We start from the raw sequence: 15,502 nt of genomic DNA on the forward strand, positions 1-15,502 counted from the left end.
AAAGCAATCAGCTTGATGTAGTGACTGATTTTAGAGGACCACACTCACACTCCCCTCCTGTCAATCACTCTTCTTATGACTAATACAACATTCTGTTTTACCTGCATCTCCCAGGGTTGTGAGAAACATCTATATAGGCTTTATTCATTCCCCAGCCACCACAGACCTGCCAGCATTGACTGCCTCTGCCCTGCCTGACATTTCCTGGGCAGGAGAAGCAAGCTAGCATGGCAAGAGTCCTCCTCAGTCCTCCTCAGCCCAAGAGGTCTTACAGAGAGCACTGAAATCAGATAAAAGCTGCATCTGGACTACAGGTAGAATAGAATAGAATAGAATAGAATAGAATAGAATAGAATAGAATAGGAGTAGAGTAGAATGGAATAGAATGGAATGGAATGGAATAGAATAGAATAGAATAGAATAGAATAGAATAGAATAGAATAGAATAGAATAGAATAGAATAGAATAGAATAGAATCACACAGATTACAGAGGGTGCCATAGTTGTTGACTTAGACTGGGCAGAATTGGGCAGTTTCTGATAGTAAGCACCTGCAGGTGATGCATAGCTAAACTTGGGATACTGTACCTCACTCTCTGGCCTTTTCCACACAGAGTAGAGCAGAGAGGAAAGATGAAGCCATTGACCTTCCTGTAAATGAATCTCTATGCCTGCTGACATCTCAGGCAGTAATTTTGAACTCCTCTTGGCTGTTTTAGGAAAGTTCATTTGGGGGACAGTGGTAAACTCAGACCCATCCAGTGGCCCAGCACATGGCCTTAGCTGCTATTTCACAGAGAAAGCTTGACACCTGTTGGGACAGTTTCACTGGACAGCAAATGTATGGCAGAGCAGTTCCAGAAATGGCAAAGATTTGGGGAAGGGGATTGGACTGTGCTATTAAATGTCAATACTTGATAAGAAGACCTCACTACTTAGCACATGTTTTAGAGAAGCCACTTTGTGTGCTGATAAACACTGTAGTGGGTAGAAGTTGTTCAACTGTGCCTTTTAAGACGTTGTTACCCAGCCTAATTTTCCTCTTTGGGTTAAAGATTTTCTGTTGATGTCTGAGATACAAAGGAGTGAAAGGTTAGCACTGAAGTGGTAATCAGTCAGAAACAAATAGGCTGATGCCATGAAAAACTCGCCTTCAGAAATCCTGGAATTTAGATGTAATCAAGGTCTTTGTTAGAGAGGCAATTAGAGCATATCCTTGCCATGTCAAGGAAAACGTTGTGATTGGCTATTGGCCATCCTGCTGCAGATGGGAAACACAAGAAAATGATGTTATGTAGACAAAAGGGCACAACAACATTGGGAATAATGCAGTTCCTGAGACACTACAGAGAGAGAAAGCTGTGTTCAACACCATTCATGCAGTGTTATAAAAGGACTCTTTACCTGTTGTGTAGCAAATCAGTGTTTCAATGTTTTCCTTCGAAACTAAAACCAGGAGGAATGCAGTGATTTGGGGATTAGGAAGAGTGGCATGAATGGATTACAGCTGGATCTGTTTTCAGGTCCTCAGTGCAGTATGAATTGAAGGGGTTTTAAGTAGTTCTCATATTATTTGCTATAATGGGATCACCAGAATTGATCATACTATTTGTGAGAAGTGTAAGGGAAGGAAAAGGGGGTTTCTATTTACTGCTAAGTGAACACACTGCTTGGAACACTCCCTTGTGGATAAGACTTCCTTAGAAGAGGTATCTCTGTCAGCAATGGAGTCAAAAACACTGCAAGAGCTCATCTTGTCCTTCAAGCGTATTAACTCAGTGTCACAGATAAACATACAGGAGGACACATCTCTAGTGGAGCTGTGGGACATATCAGATAAAGTAAAGCCCATATTAAGTTTAACAGAGTTGAGAGTTTCAGTGGAAAATCTGTAGACACAATTACTGGAGAGATACTTAATATACCTATGTACCGCACAGTACTTGTACAAGCCAATGATAATCTCCTTTATCTCTCTAAGCCTAGGGCAAATTTCCAGAGCTGAAAGTTAAAATACATATCCTACAGAATCACAGAACAGTTTAGGTTGGAAGGCACCTCGATGGTCATCCAGTTTCAACTCCCCTGCCATGGGCAGGGCCACCTTCCACTAGACCAGGTTGCTCAAGGCCTCATCCAACCTGGCCTTGAACACCTTCAGGGAGGGGGCATCCACAACTTCCCTGGGAGACCTGTTTCGCAGTCTCACCACTCTCACTGTAAAGAATCTCTTCATAATATCCAGTCTGAATCTACTCTCTTCCAGCTTCAATCTGTTCCCTCTCATCCTATCACTACAAGCCCTTGTAAAATTGTAAATGTGCATGGTTCCCTTGGAAGCTCTGCACATTTGACATGAAAAAATCTGTGAGACAGTGAATGTGGAGTCCTCAGTCTTCTTACAGAGAGAATCTCCTAGCAGAGGGTGCCACCTTCTTTTATCTTGCACCAGACTTGCCTAGAGTTTCACAGCCTACTGACTTACGAATTTGTGTATAGACAAATTCGTTTTAAAGTAATATTAATTCCTTCCAAAATCTCCTTTCTTCACGAATAGTGGAAAAACAATACCACAAAGCAATTTGGCACTGTAAGACAACACATTCAAGGCCCCTAATCACCCAGCTAACACAAATGTTTTCGTTCAAGTTGACAAGAAACAGAGCAGTCAGATTCTAAAAGGTTGGCTGCATTAATGTCTGTGCTTTCCAGATAGGATCTGAGCCCTCTGGCTAGGAGCACAGGAACCAACATTAAGGCTCTCCCTGGTGCTTCCCCTTTATGAAGATTTGGTGTAATCAAAAAGCATCATCTTCATCATCATCACAGTTTATCCTGGCTCTGTCTCCAGTTGGGCAGAGAGCATGTTGTGAAATAAAGCTGCATTTGTTACAGCCTAAGCGAATCACTTTGGAAAACTTGTACCAAGGAAGAGGAATAATTTTAAGATGTTATTCTCTCTCATTATTCTCTTTTTTAATGGGGACTTACCTGAACAATCATTTAAGCCAATATCATTTTCCTTTACAGAGAGTGCTAAATCTTGTGGATGGAAGAAGGGCAGTCTTCTGTTACCTTCTGTAAGGCTTTGGCAGCAAGACCTAAGACATGTTTATAATCAGGTTATGAATTTAGGACTGATTAAGTTGCTGCTACAGACAAGGGGGGGGGAGGGGAAAGGAAGCACAAAAATGTTATTTAGACTGTTAATGGTTCACTGTTGAAGTGGAAGGATGTGTCAAGTGGGGTTGTGCTGGTCCATACCTATTCAATCTCCTCAGTAATAACCATGCTGTTATTTATGGACAGAACAGAGAGGAACTGCAAGCGTACTGGAGGGCAGGGTTCAAACTCACATGATTTCAACAAACCCAGGAAATAGTTTCAAACAGCCAGGGGACATTTAAGAGGGAAAAACGCACCAGGCAATATCATCAGGCACAAAAATTCCAGAGGGAGGACAACCAAAAACTAGTGCAAACACTGAGAGGTCATAGCGAATCGCAGACTGGATATGACTGGCAAATGTGGTATTAGCCAAAAGAGGCAAGCCTCAGCTTGAGATGCACAGTTTAGGAGGGGAGACAGCAAGCTGCAGTCATCCACATGCTCTGCTTGTCACTGGTAAAGCCTCCAGGAGGCATGATATCTTGCCTGATGGATGCCCTGCAAAATAAATGGAATGGTGAAGAGTTCAAAATTCCGGAAGCAAAACTAACTTTGAATCTTTTTGTTTCTCAAAATACTGGGCTTCCACTCACAAAATTGTAACACAAAAGAGTAACACAAAATAGCAACAGGATTCTCAAGCCTTATTTTTTAAAAATCAGGCAATTACTCAGTACTCTCCTGAGCAGTCTTTGCTTTTTCATCCCCTTCTCTTGATAAGGCTTCAGAGTGCACTTTCAGATGAGGAAAGGGAGAAACGTAGAAAGGATGTTCGAGTTCAACGATAGCATGCTGCTTATGTCCCAGAGAAAAGGGGGACATCACCTCAGGGACTTAGGCCATCCATCCACGTTATGGTAACACAGTGGAACATTCAGATCCAGAGGCACGCAAAGGGAATGGGACCAGCACCACTCCCAGGTGTGGTGCAAGGATGTACCTCGGCCAAGAGGAAGGGAACTCTTTTTTCAGAAGCAGAAAATTCTCCAGGCACCATCTGGGTTTGAATAGAAGTACTCGTTAAAGGAAATCACTTGTAAACGGTGACACTACCCTTTGTGATTTACATGCCTTTGCACACACATCCTTTTCACAACACACAAAGAGTTAAGTGCTCCTCCTGCTTACAATCCCATTCACAGACTGTAGCTTTGTTTTGTCTTGTGCATTTATGAGAAGTCACTCAACGTGTAAGGAAGAGAGAACATGACCAAAAGACAGGAAAACTGTGGCATCTCCTTCAGAATCTAAATGTGAGGTAGGAAGAGAGGACAACTTTGTTTTCCTTAGTTAACCCAAGCAATCTGTCAGCTTTCCTTTAGTTAACCCATCTTAAAACACAATAATTAATGTGACTGAGACTGAGGTGAGTCTGAAGGCACAGCAAGAATGCATCACTGCTCATCTTAGGCTCTGCTTCTGATGCTTTTGTGTGATATCTGCCTAATCTTTGGTCTTACAAAATACCTATAGAGTCTCATAAAAGTGAGGCCAGTAAGAGGCTGTGGAAGAGTAAAAAGACTCAACAGGATATACTGTTAATTTTTATGACCTATAATATTAATTAAAATGAGCATGTTCTTTCTTTTTCCTATTCATTTTGTATCAGTCCCTAACATTGTAAGACAGTAATTCATCCCTTCCAGAATTTCTTCTACAGGTTCTGATGAATATGTGGTGGTTTTCCTCCAAATACATTCACATTTGCTCCTCTGGATATGACTAGCACCTCCACTAATAAGAAAAAAAATATACAGGATGATAATTTAAGAGAGCATTCCTGAAAAGGATGCTTTATCTGAAGGGGTTATCTTGTTTTCTAGCAATATGGAGTTAGAACCAATTGTTATCAGATCTTCTGGCTGCAAGTGAACAATATTTGTAACCTTACAACAGCACAATGAAGCCAGGACTAGTGACCTTTGTGTCAGAGCTACAGGCTGGGGTCGGAGTGGCTGGAGAGCAGCCAGACAGAAAGGGCCCTGGGGGTGCTGATTGACAGCTGACTGAACATGAGCCAGCAGTGTGCCCAGGTGGCCAAGAAGGCCAATGGCATCCTGGCCTGCATCAAGAATAGTGTGGCCAGCAGGAGCAGGGAGGTCATTGTGCCCCTGTACTCCGCACTGGTTAGGCCACACCTTCAGTCCTGTGTCCAGTTCTGGGCCCCTCAGTTTAAGAAGGACATTGAGACACTTGAACATGTCCAGAGAAGGGCAGCGAGGCTGGGGAGAGGCTGAGGGAGCTGGGGTTGCTTAGCCTGGAGAAGAGGAGGCTCAGGGCAGACCTTATTGCTGTCTACAACTACTTGAAGGGAGGTTGTAGCCAGGAGGGAGCTGGTCTCTTCTCCCAGGCAACCAGCACCAGAACAAGAGGACACAGTCTCAAGCTGCACCAGGGAAGTCTAGGCTGGAGGTGAGGAGAAAGTTCTTCACTGAGTGAGTCGTTTGTCATTGGAATGTGCTGCCCAGGGAGGTGGTGGAGTCACCATCCCTGGAGGTGTTCAAGAGGGGACTGGACGTGGGACTTGGTGCCATGGTTTAGTCATGAGGTCTGTGGTGACAGGTTGGACTTGATGATCTTTGAGGTCTCTTCCAATCTTTGTGATTCTGTGATTCTGCGAGCCACTACCATCCACAGACAACAGCTTCTGCTCCAAGGAGCTTATGATACAAGAATACATACATAGAATACATACATAGAATAAACCAGGTTGGAAGAGACCTTCAAGATCATCGCGTCCAACCCATCAACCAATCCAACACCACCCAAACAACTAACCCACGGCACCAAGCACCCCATCAAGTCTCCTCCTAAAAACCTCCAGTGATGGAACTGGAGTATTCACAAGCCTCAGCATATGCAGATTTACTGGTCTGTGGCAGCTAAATAGTAATGGAGATATAGAAAGAAAACTGAACTGCTCCTTCTGGAATCCTTGGTTGCAGCTGAGAGAGATTCTGAAGTAAATACAAGCAACTTCCATGGGCTGGAAGAACTTTCACAGAGGTTAGGTTGCAAACTCTTCCTTTCATAGTGGATCCCATGCATGTTATCAGAACTTATTTCTTCCATTGGGTTTTGTTTCAAAGATACTTTCTTCAGGAATTAGCTCTTAATCACTTTTTTAAAGTTGATATTGATTTCAAAGTATTCCTATGAAAAGCAAAGAGTATTTCCTGGTTTTCCTCTATTAAGCCAAACATAAGGACATGCTCTGTAGTCTGGCTCTGTAGGTACTGTGTGGTTGTAGCCAGGAGGGGGTTGGCAACCAGCACCAGAATGAGAGGACACAGTCTCAACTGTGCCAGGGGAAGTTTAGGCTTGAGGTGAGGAGAAAGTTCTTCACTGAGAGAGTTGTTAGCCATTGGAATGTGCTGCCCAGGGAGGTGGTGGAGTCACCATCCCTGGAGGTGTTCAAGAGGGGATTGGTGCCATGGTCTAGTAGGCATGAGGTGTTGGGTGACAGGTTGGACTTGATTATCTTTGAGGTTTTTTCCAACCTTGTTGATTCTATGATTCTATGATAAATAGGACCCCATACAACACTGGTCTTCAGCTTGGTCACTGAGTGCACACAGCCACCTGTAACAAACAATGGCAGGAAACCCAGCTCTCAGGCAACGGAAAGCTCCAATATATGAAGTCCACGACATGAATAATTTATTTCCACATGAAGCATGATACTGAAAGATGGATGATTGGTGGTGCAGTAACTCTATGTCATGTTTATAGGCAGGAAATAAAAGCTATTTATAAAAGCTGAATCAAACAACTTGTTTTTGTCCAACATGAGAAATTTCTGTACAAAACCCAGTGAGTTCCCCTGAGGGTCCTTGAGGTCTCCTCCACCCCTAGCAGCCCTGAAGAAACCATGGCTCCAAAGTGCTACGTCCAATCCTTTTTGAACACCTCCAGGGATGGTGACTCCACCATCTCCCTGGGCAGCCCAACAACTCTCTCTGTGAAGAACTTTCTCCTCACCTCCAGCCTAAACTTCCCCTGGTGCAGCTTGAGACTGTGTCCTCTTGTTCTCACATACTCATTTACTTTATAGCTGCATCTCTAGGAAAGCTGTCAGGTAGTTTGCACTCTGCAGTTTAACATATGCTTGAAGAATAGGTACTGGGTGAAATGAGGAACACGTATTTTGGCAGGCAGGAAAATAGATCATAGTATCATAGTATCAGTCAGGGTTGGAAGGGACTACAAGGATCATCTAGTTCCAACCCCCCTGCCATGGGCAGGGACACCCCACACTAGATCAGGCTGGCCACAGCCTCATCCAGCCTGGTCTTAAACACCTCCAGGGATGGGGCCTCAACCACCTCCCTGGACAACCCATTCCAGGGCTTCACCACTCTCATGGTGAAGAACTTCCTCCTCACATCCAGACTGAATCTCCCCATTTCCATCTTCATTCCATTCCCCCTAGTCCTATCACTACCTGATATCCTGAGAAGTCCCTCCCCAGCCTTCTTGTAGGCTCCCTTCAGATACTGGAAGGCCACAATCAGGTCCCCTTGGAGCCTTCTCTTCTCCAGACTGAACAGCCCCAACTCTTTCAGTCTGTCCTCACAGGAGAGGTGCTCCAGCCCTCTGATCATCCTCATGGCCCTTCTCTGGACACCTTCCAGCACCTCCAGATCCCTCTTGTAACAGGAGCTCCAGAACTGGATGCAGTACTCCAGGTGGGGTCTCCCCAGAGCTGAGTAGAGGGGGAGAATCACCTCCCTTGACCTGCTGGCCACACTTCTCTTGATGCAGCCCAGGATCTGATTGGCTTTCCGGGCTGCAAGTGCACACTGAGAGCTCCTGTTGAGCTTCTCATCCACCAGCACCCCCAAGTCTCTCTCCTCAGGGCTGCTTTCCAGCCAGTCACTGCCCAGCCTGGATTCGTGCCTGGGATTGCCTGGACCCATATGCAGGACCCTGCACTTGGTCTTGTTGAACCTCAGAGCTTATACAATTCATTTCTTATCCAACAGAGAAACAGTGTCCCAGAACAGGCAAAGCAACCGCATGTGGGGGGAAAAAAAAGCTGCACTTTCTTACGTTCCTGAGAGGCAAATAGTAAATGAGAGATCTTACAAAGTCATGGACTTTTCCTGGCATTTTAAATATGTATTAAATAATCATGTGAATGCTTTGGTGCCCAGGATTAGGGTTTAGGTTAAAAAGTCACATGCATCCTAAGCCAGGGACCACTGCTGATCAGACTTACTCTTTTATTCGAAAGCTCTTTGGAGAAGTCTCAAGCACAAGCCCTGTGAGGAGAGGCTGAGGGAGTTGGAGTTGTTTAGCCTGGAGAAGAGGATGCTCAGGGTACACCTTATTGCTCTCTGCAGCTACCTGAAAGGAAGTTGTAGACAGGTGGGGGATGGTTCCTTCTCCCAGGCAACCAGCAACAGAACAAGAGGACACAGTCTCAAGATGTGTCAGGGGAAGTTTAGGCTCAAGGTGGGGAGAAAGTTCTTCACAGAAAGAGTAATTGGCCATTGGAATGTGCTGCCCTGGGAGGTGGTGGAGTCACCATGCCTGGAGGTGTTCAAAAGGGAATTGGACGAGGCACTTGAAGCCATGGTTTAGTAGTCATGAGGTCTTGGGTGACAGGTTGGACTTGATGATCTTTGAGGTCTTTTCCAACCTTATTGATTCTATGATGGTGTCTCCACCGCCTCCCTGGGCAGCCCATTCCAATGACAAAAGTCTCTCTCAGTGAAGAACTTTCTCCTCACCTCCAGCCTAAACTTCGCCTGGTGCAGCTTGAAACTGTGTCTTCTTGTTCTGGTGCTGGTTGCTTGAGAGAAGAGACCGACTCCCTCCTGGCTACAACCTCCCTTCAGGTAGTTGTAAACAGCAATAAGGTCTGCCCTGAGCCTCCTCTTCTCCAGGCTAAGCAACCCCAGCTCCCTCAGCCTCTCCTCATGGGGCTTGTAAGAAGAAAAGGTAGTATTTTGTTTATATATTCTTAAAAGGTTGAAACTTCCTGAGTGGCCTAAAAACCCATGTTAATACGTAGCTTTATCTTCTTCTGACATGTCTTTAGTCATTGAGTGATCGTCGAGGGCAGCAGGGCACTGAACTTACTTCTAAAAAGAAAAGTGTAGGTTGGCAAATGCTTAAAAGAACAAAAACCAAAAGGCCAAATTTAAATGCTATCTTCCTGATGCATGCATAAACCTCACTGACAACTCTCAGGGTTGGGTTTTTTTCATCCTAAACAACACTTTCTGAGTCATCACTCTCACTGCAATTAGTCATGCGCACGACAGCCTGACTTACTCAGGGTCAGTGCAGTGCACAGTGAGACAAATTTCTTCATATATATATTTTTTTTTCTCCAGGCATAAATTATCCCTGGCCTATTATTAGGATGCATATGCCTAATGAGACATCTAATCCTCGTGGCCACTCCTGTAAAGGCATAGCAGATAATGCAAAGCCTGGCACCGGAGTATGGGAGGCAGAAAATAGCCCTCAGTGGAGTCTGCTTCTGCACAGACCTCCTGAGAGCTGGTGGTGAGAACAAGTCATCTGGGTTGGATTCCAGCTGGGAGACTTGAAGGGCAAAGTCTGCAGCTTACTTTCTGTGCATTGAGTTATCTCAGCTTCACTAAGGGAGGAATGTATAGGTTATCCAAACAGTGCTCTAAAATGGTAAAAAGAATGGCAGTAGCTGCCAAGTTGTGCACTCAGAAAGGTCCTTGTATAAATAATTCCTCTGCTTAGTACAGAGAAATGTTCAGTGACCATAATATTCTTTTTCCTGGATGGTTCCCTGTCACAGCCTGCAATCAATGGCTACAAGAGCAAAGGCACAGATATCTTCCAGCTGTGTTCAATGTGCACCTGGCAGCAGACAAGTTCTCTGTGAATCTAAAGGGAGGGCACAACACATACATTGCATTTCAGATTTTCAAGATGAAGGCAGTGAGGTCTTCAACCTGTAAGAGCATGCTGCAATTTGCTAATTAAAACTATAACCACAGGTAGAGAGCTACGTGCACAGGCTCAGCATAGCTTCTCTGAATAATTCTGCTGCTGTAGTTGGGATGGGTGTCCTAGAGCCAAGTCTCACCAGTCTGACCTCTAAAGCCATTTTCTTGGCCTGCTTATGTCAAGACATTAGACCATGGTCACAGAAAACCAAACTGGCACCAAACTGGCAATGGGAGGAAGGTGGTTAGCAAGCCTGCTGTCCTGACAGATGCTTGCCCTAGGCCAAACAGTATCATTTTCTCTCTTTTTCTCAGCTATCACCTCTTCCAATATGTGTAACGTATTTGCTTTTACCTGGTACTACTAGGGCTGAAATTCATGCATAAATGCATCCTTTCAGCACGTTTCTTCTTCAGAGTTGAAGTGTCCAGCAAAAGGTAAAAACAAAACAAAACAAAACATACAAAACCCAAACAGTGGCAACATGAGGAAAGTGAAAAATCTGCTTGGCTTTGTCATGGCTGCTAAGTGACTGGTAAGCAGGACACCTACTTTTAAAACTAGAGAGCTCTGAATCATCACTTTACACCTCATTCAAACATCCACAAGGTCACAGGCTTGCCTTTTCTCTCCTCCCTAGGAAATTCTGTGCTTCTGTGTGCTTGCGCATGGGCAAAGGAAGCTGTGCTTTCCCAGGGGCAATGAAACATTGCTGGAGTTAGACAGTGACACTGGCTTTGCTGGGTGAATGTCTACACCCAAATCCATCTTCCCAGACTCCTGTAAACCTGCCTCTTCATCCCGAAGTGAGGCAGTGAAACCGCTGCGCATGTAGGTAGGGGCATAACCAGCCATGACTCTATGTTTCGTGTCTGTGGTGTTGGCTATTAAATGCCCATTCTGTTTAAACTTGAGTTGACAAAGCTTCATGGGCAAAAACACATTGAATTTTTTTTTAACATTCTTCCCTAGAGACTGGTCAGAAAAAGCAAAATGACCCTCCAAAGCTAATAGTGGTGGCAGTGTACTTGTATAGGCTCGTTTTGTCACTTTCTGATTTGCAAAGACAAAATTCCTGGGGTCACCAAAGCTGCCATGCCTTTGTTAAGGAGCTCACATAATGGGAGCTTTTTAACTGAAGTTTAAAGGTTATTTCAGTTTGGAAAAAAAAAAAAAATCACTTCCCACCCTAACCTCAGCTGGAGTCTTGTGGAACAATTTCACATTTTGAAGCATAGGGAGCCCCTCTAAGTCACTTCACCTTTCCATCAGCCACCTGGCAGCACTTCACACAGAGGTACCTCACCTTGCACCACTAGCTGGTCCTGTTACAGGCCCTAGGTCCTCACCTGCAACTACAGGAGTGCCTTTGGGACCAGCACCATCCCATGCCCTCTGTGCCCAGCCCAACAGCCACAGGATCCCAGAGACTGCAGCCAGCCCAGACCTATTTCACACACGTTACAAGCCCCCATGCCCAGAGCACTGCTGATTGCTACAACACCCCAGATGAGGAAAGGCAATGAAGGCTGAAGCAAGGACGCTGGGATACTAAAGAACCCACTTTGCTTTTCCAGGCTTTATTTTGCATGGGGTGGGATGCAAGCAACAGCTCTGGAAAGCAAAGGAAGCCAGCGAGCCCACTGCCTGCCTGCTCTTGGCACCGCTCGCTGGGCTGGACATTAAAGCTGGAGGCTCTCATAGAAACCCTTAGTCAGTGGAGCCGAGACTGAAAGCCATTTCCTGAGCGGCTTAACAGGTTGTCCTAGCAGGGCAGGATGCCTCTCCTCCCTCCTTTCACAGGGATTTGGACCTGAAGGAGTGAATCTGCTGCTTTGTCCCAGGAAAGCTGCTGTCAGCACCAAACATGGGCTTCCTGCCTCAAGCAAGGCTGCTGATGTTTTGATCTCTCGGTAAAAGCTCTCCCTTATATCTCTACATGGTCGGCTAGCAGCTGTTCAGATGTTGCAAAATACAACAACATGAAGCAGAAATCACCTATAAATAGGTGACAGCACACAGCCTGCTTGAAAACCCATTGAAGCCAATGGGAAGACTCCTGCTGTGTTCAGTGGGCTTTGGATCAGGCCCAAAGGCTGATTTTCCTTAGATAAGGAGAGGTTTGTGACAGGATTGTAACACACCATCTGTGTATTAGCCAGCATTAATTACACACTGAGATTTCCACAAATGATCCCAAATTATCAGCCTTGATAGCTAGGGTTCAGCATTGTCTTACAGTTGCAAACTCTGAAGGAGTGAAGCGTTTCAGCCTGTGCCTAACCTTGAAAATGCAATCAGTATTCTGGACTTTGTGCCAGCACAGGAAGGGTTCACAATGCTCTTGCCTCTGAGCAATGGTTTTCACACAATGTCAGTTAAAATGTGTCACTTGTCACTACCGTGTAAACTCATGGCAGATGCCATCTCTTCAGCAGCCAGGTACTCACATTGGTCCTACTACTTGCAAGGCACCAAGACTAAATATATTGAGCCTGAGGACAGAAGTGGATTCTGAGGAATGAAGGAGGAAGAAAAATATTGAATAAGCAAACATAACGTTTGAAGCAGTTGCTGCTCTTTCATTAATAGTCAGAAAAACTGTTATAAAGTTCCCACTGAGAACATTTTTATTCTCTGACATCAAATTTGTCTGTTTATAAGGATAGCTCTGTTTTTACTGACTCTGATGGTACTAGAAAGACAACAGAGCTTGAAGGACTGAGCACAAAATGGGGCATTCTCTCAGTAACAAAGGAGGGAACCAATTTTTCTGGGCTACCGATACCCACTGGGCTAAGAATGTAGTCAGTGGTGTAATATTCTTTGGGCAGCTTCCAAACAATGCTGTGCTGTGGGAAGGAAGTTATAATGCAGTTGTGTCTCTGCCTGATATTGACTGCTAGGTCAAACAATGCCCAGAGTGATTTGGAATTCACTTGCTGCGCCACTGCCTACTGCAGCTAGTTTGTGAAGCAGGCTATTGTGGGTGAAAAGGGGAAACAAAAAGCATTTGATTTTGCAGCCCTCATGGGACAGCTTTGAATTTATTGCAACTTTTCTAATTTTTTTTCCCCCCCCCCCATCCAGGCAGCAAAGGAACAGATTAGTATCTGATTATAGATCAGCACTTTCACAAATGCTGAACAGCAAATGCTCCTTGGCATCGCTTACTAGGGATGTGAAAAGGAATTATTCAAACCACTGAGAAACTGCTTGACAGCACTTTTGGGATAAAGATGCATTAAAATAAATCTATGTCTAAGGATTGCTTACCTAGAGATAAGATAACTGCTCCTTATAACCTTATCTCCAGCAGTGGCTATCTATGGATGCAGAGAAAAGCACCCAAGAGTAGGCAAGGCATGTACCAAGCAGTTCTTTCCTTCATACATCATCCCAGCCTTCAGATATCCTCAGATAAAGCATGAAGTTGAGAAAGGATGAAGCAGCAGCCCAGGCTAGGCTGGAGAAAGAGCCCAGGGTAGGGTGTGAGAGGCTGAAGGGGGGGGTGTGAGTCTCAAGTCCAACCATCAACCCAACGTCACCATGACCATTAAACCATGCCTACACATTTTTTGAATACTTAGAGGGTTGGTGACTCCACCTTCCTGTTCCAATGCCTGACCCCCCCTTTGGTGAAGACATTTTTCCTAATATCCAATCTAAACCTCCCTTGGTGCAGTTTCAGGCCATTTCCTCTTGTTCTGTCACCCAATACTAGAGAGAAAAGGCTGACCCCACCTCAATCCAACCTCCTTTCAGAGAGTTATAGAGAGCCATGAGGTCTCCCCTCAGCCTCTTGTCCCCTAAGCTATACAACCCCAGTTCTCTCAGCTGTTCCTCATAAGACTCATTCCCTAGACCCTTCACCAGCATTGTTGCCATTTCCTGGACATGCTCACACACCTCAAGGTCTTTCTTGTAGTGACTACCCCAAAAATGAATGCATTACTCAAGGTGTGGCCTCACCAGTGCTGAGTACAGGGGTACAATTACCTCTTTAGACCTGCTGGTCACACTATTCCTGATACAGGCTGGGATGCTGTTGGCCTTCTTGGCCACCTGGGCACAAGCTCTCATCTTCAGCTGGCTGTCAACCAGCACCCCCAAGTCCTTTTCTGACCATTTCCAGCCACTCTGCCCCAAGCCTGTAGCATTGCATGGGGTTGTTGTGACTCAGGTGGAAGGACCCAACACTTAGCCTTGTTAAACCCCATACAACAGACCTCAGCCCATCAATCCTGCCTAGCCAGATGCCTCTGTAGATTCTTCTTACCCTGAAGCAGATCAACACTCCCACCCAATTTAGTGTCATCTGCAAATTTCTCTTGTCCAGGTCATTGATAAAGATATTCATGAGAACTGGTCCTAGTAGTGAGCCCTGCAGAATTCTACCTGTGACTGGCCACAGACTGGATTTTTTTCCACTCCCCATCACTCTTTAGGCCTAACCATCCTGCCAGTTTTCAACCCAGCAAAGAGTCCACACTGTGGGAGACAGTGCCAAAAGCTTTCCTAAACTCCAGGTAGGGCTGGGGCTGGGGTTAGGGATGGGCAGGGATGGGAATAGGTCTGGGACTGGGGCTGGGCTGGGCTAGGACTGGGGTGGGAAGGGTTGGGATGAGCTGAGATGGGTGCAGCTGGAGCCACATGTGGGCAGTACTGGAGCTCAGTTAGGGACTGGAATTGGGACTGGTATGTGTGGGGCTGTGGCTAGGACTGTGGCTGGGACTGGGATCTGGGCTAGGCATGGCTGGGTCTAGGCTTGGGCTTGTGTGGGTTTGAGATGGGGCTGAAGCAGAAGCAGGAGCAGGAGTAGGAGAAGGAGCAGGAGCAGGAGCAGGGGCTAGGGCTAGGGCTAGTGTAGCAGGACCACAGAGTAGGAGCCCAGTCCAGGGTGTACAAGGAGCACTATGTAGGGTGGAGAATACCCAAGCCCAAGGTGCAGAATGAACCTGGAGCTGGATGGAGAAGTAACCCAGCCTGGCCCTATCCCAAACAGTGGAGAAGGAACCCTGAGTGAAGTGAATTCTAGCCACAACACAGCCCAGGGATCAGAAGGAGACCAGGGTAACATGGAGAAGGAATCCAACCGAGCCCAGGGAGAAATAGTGCAACCTAGCCCAGTCCAGGGAGGAGATGGAGCCCAGCTCCAGCTCCAGTCCAGGTTATCTCACATGCCCATTCTTAAGTTGAAGAGACTGGATACTCTCCTTCCCAAATTAAGCTAGCTGCTTTTTGAATTGCTGTATGCATACAGCCTCTCTGCTGGTCTGGGATTTCAATTTTCACCATATACCAAATTTTAGCAACCATCTGAAGGAAGGAAAACAATTCTACGCCCTGCATCTTCCCAGGCTACAGATAACTTGTTAGCCTGTATCACACCTGG

Source organism: Dryobates pubescens, chromosome 14, assembly GCF_014839835.1.
Source record: "Dryobates pubescens isolate bDryPub1 chromosome 14, bDryPub1.pri, whole genome shotgun sequence".
Taxonomy (NCBI): Eukaryota; Metazoa; Chordata; class Aves; order Piciformes; family Picidae; genus Dryobates; species Dryobates pubescens.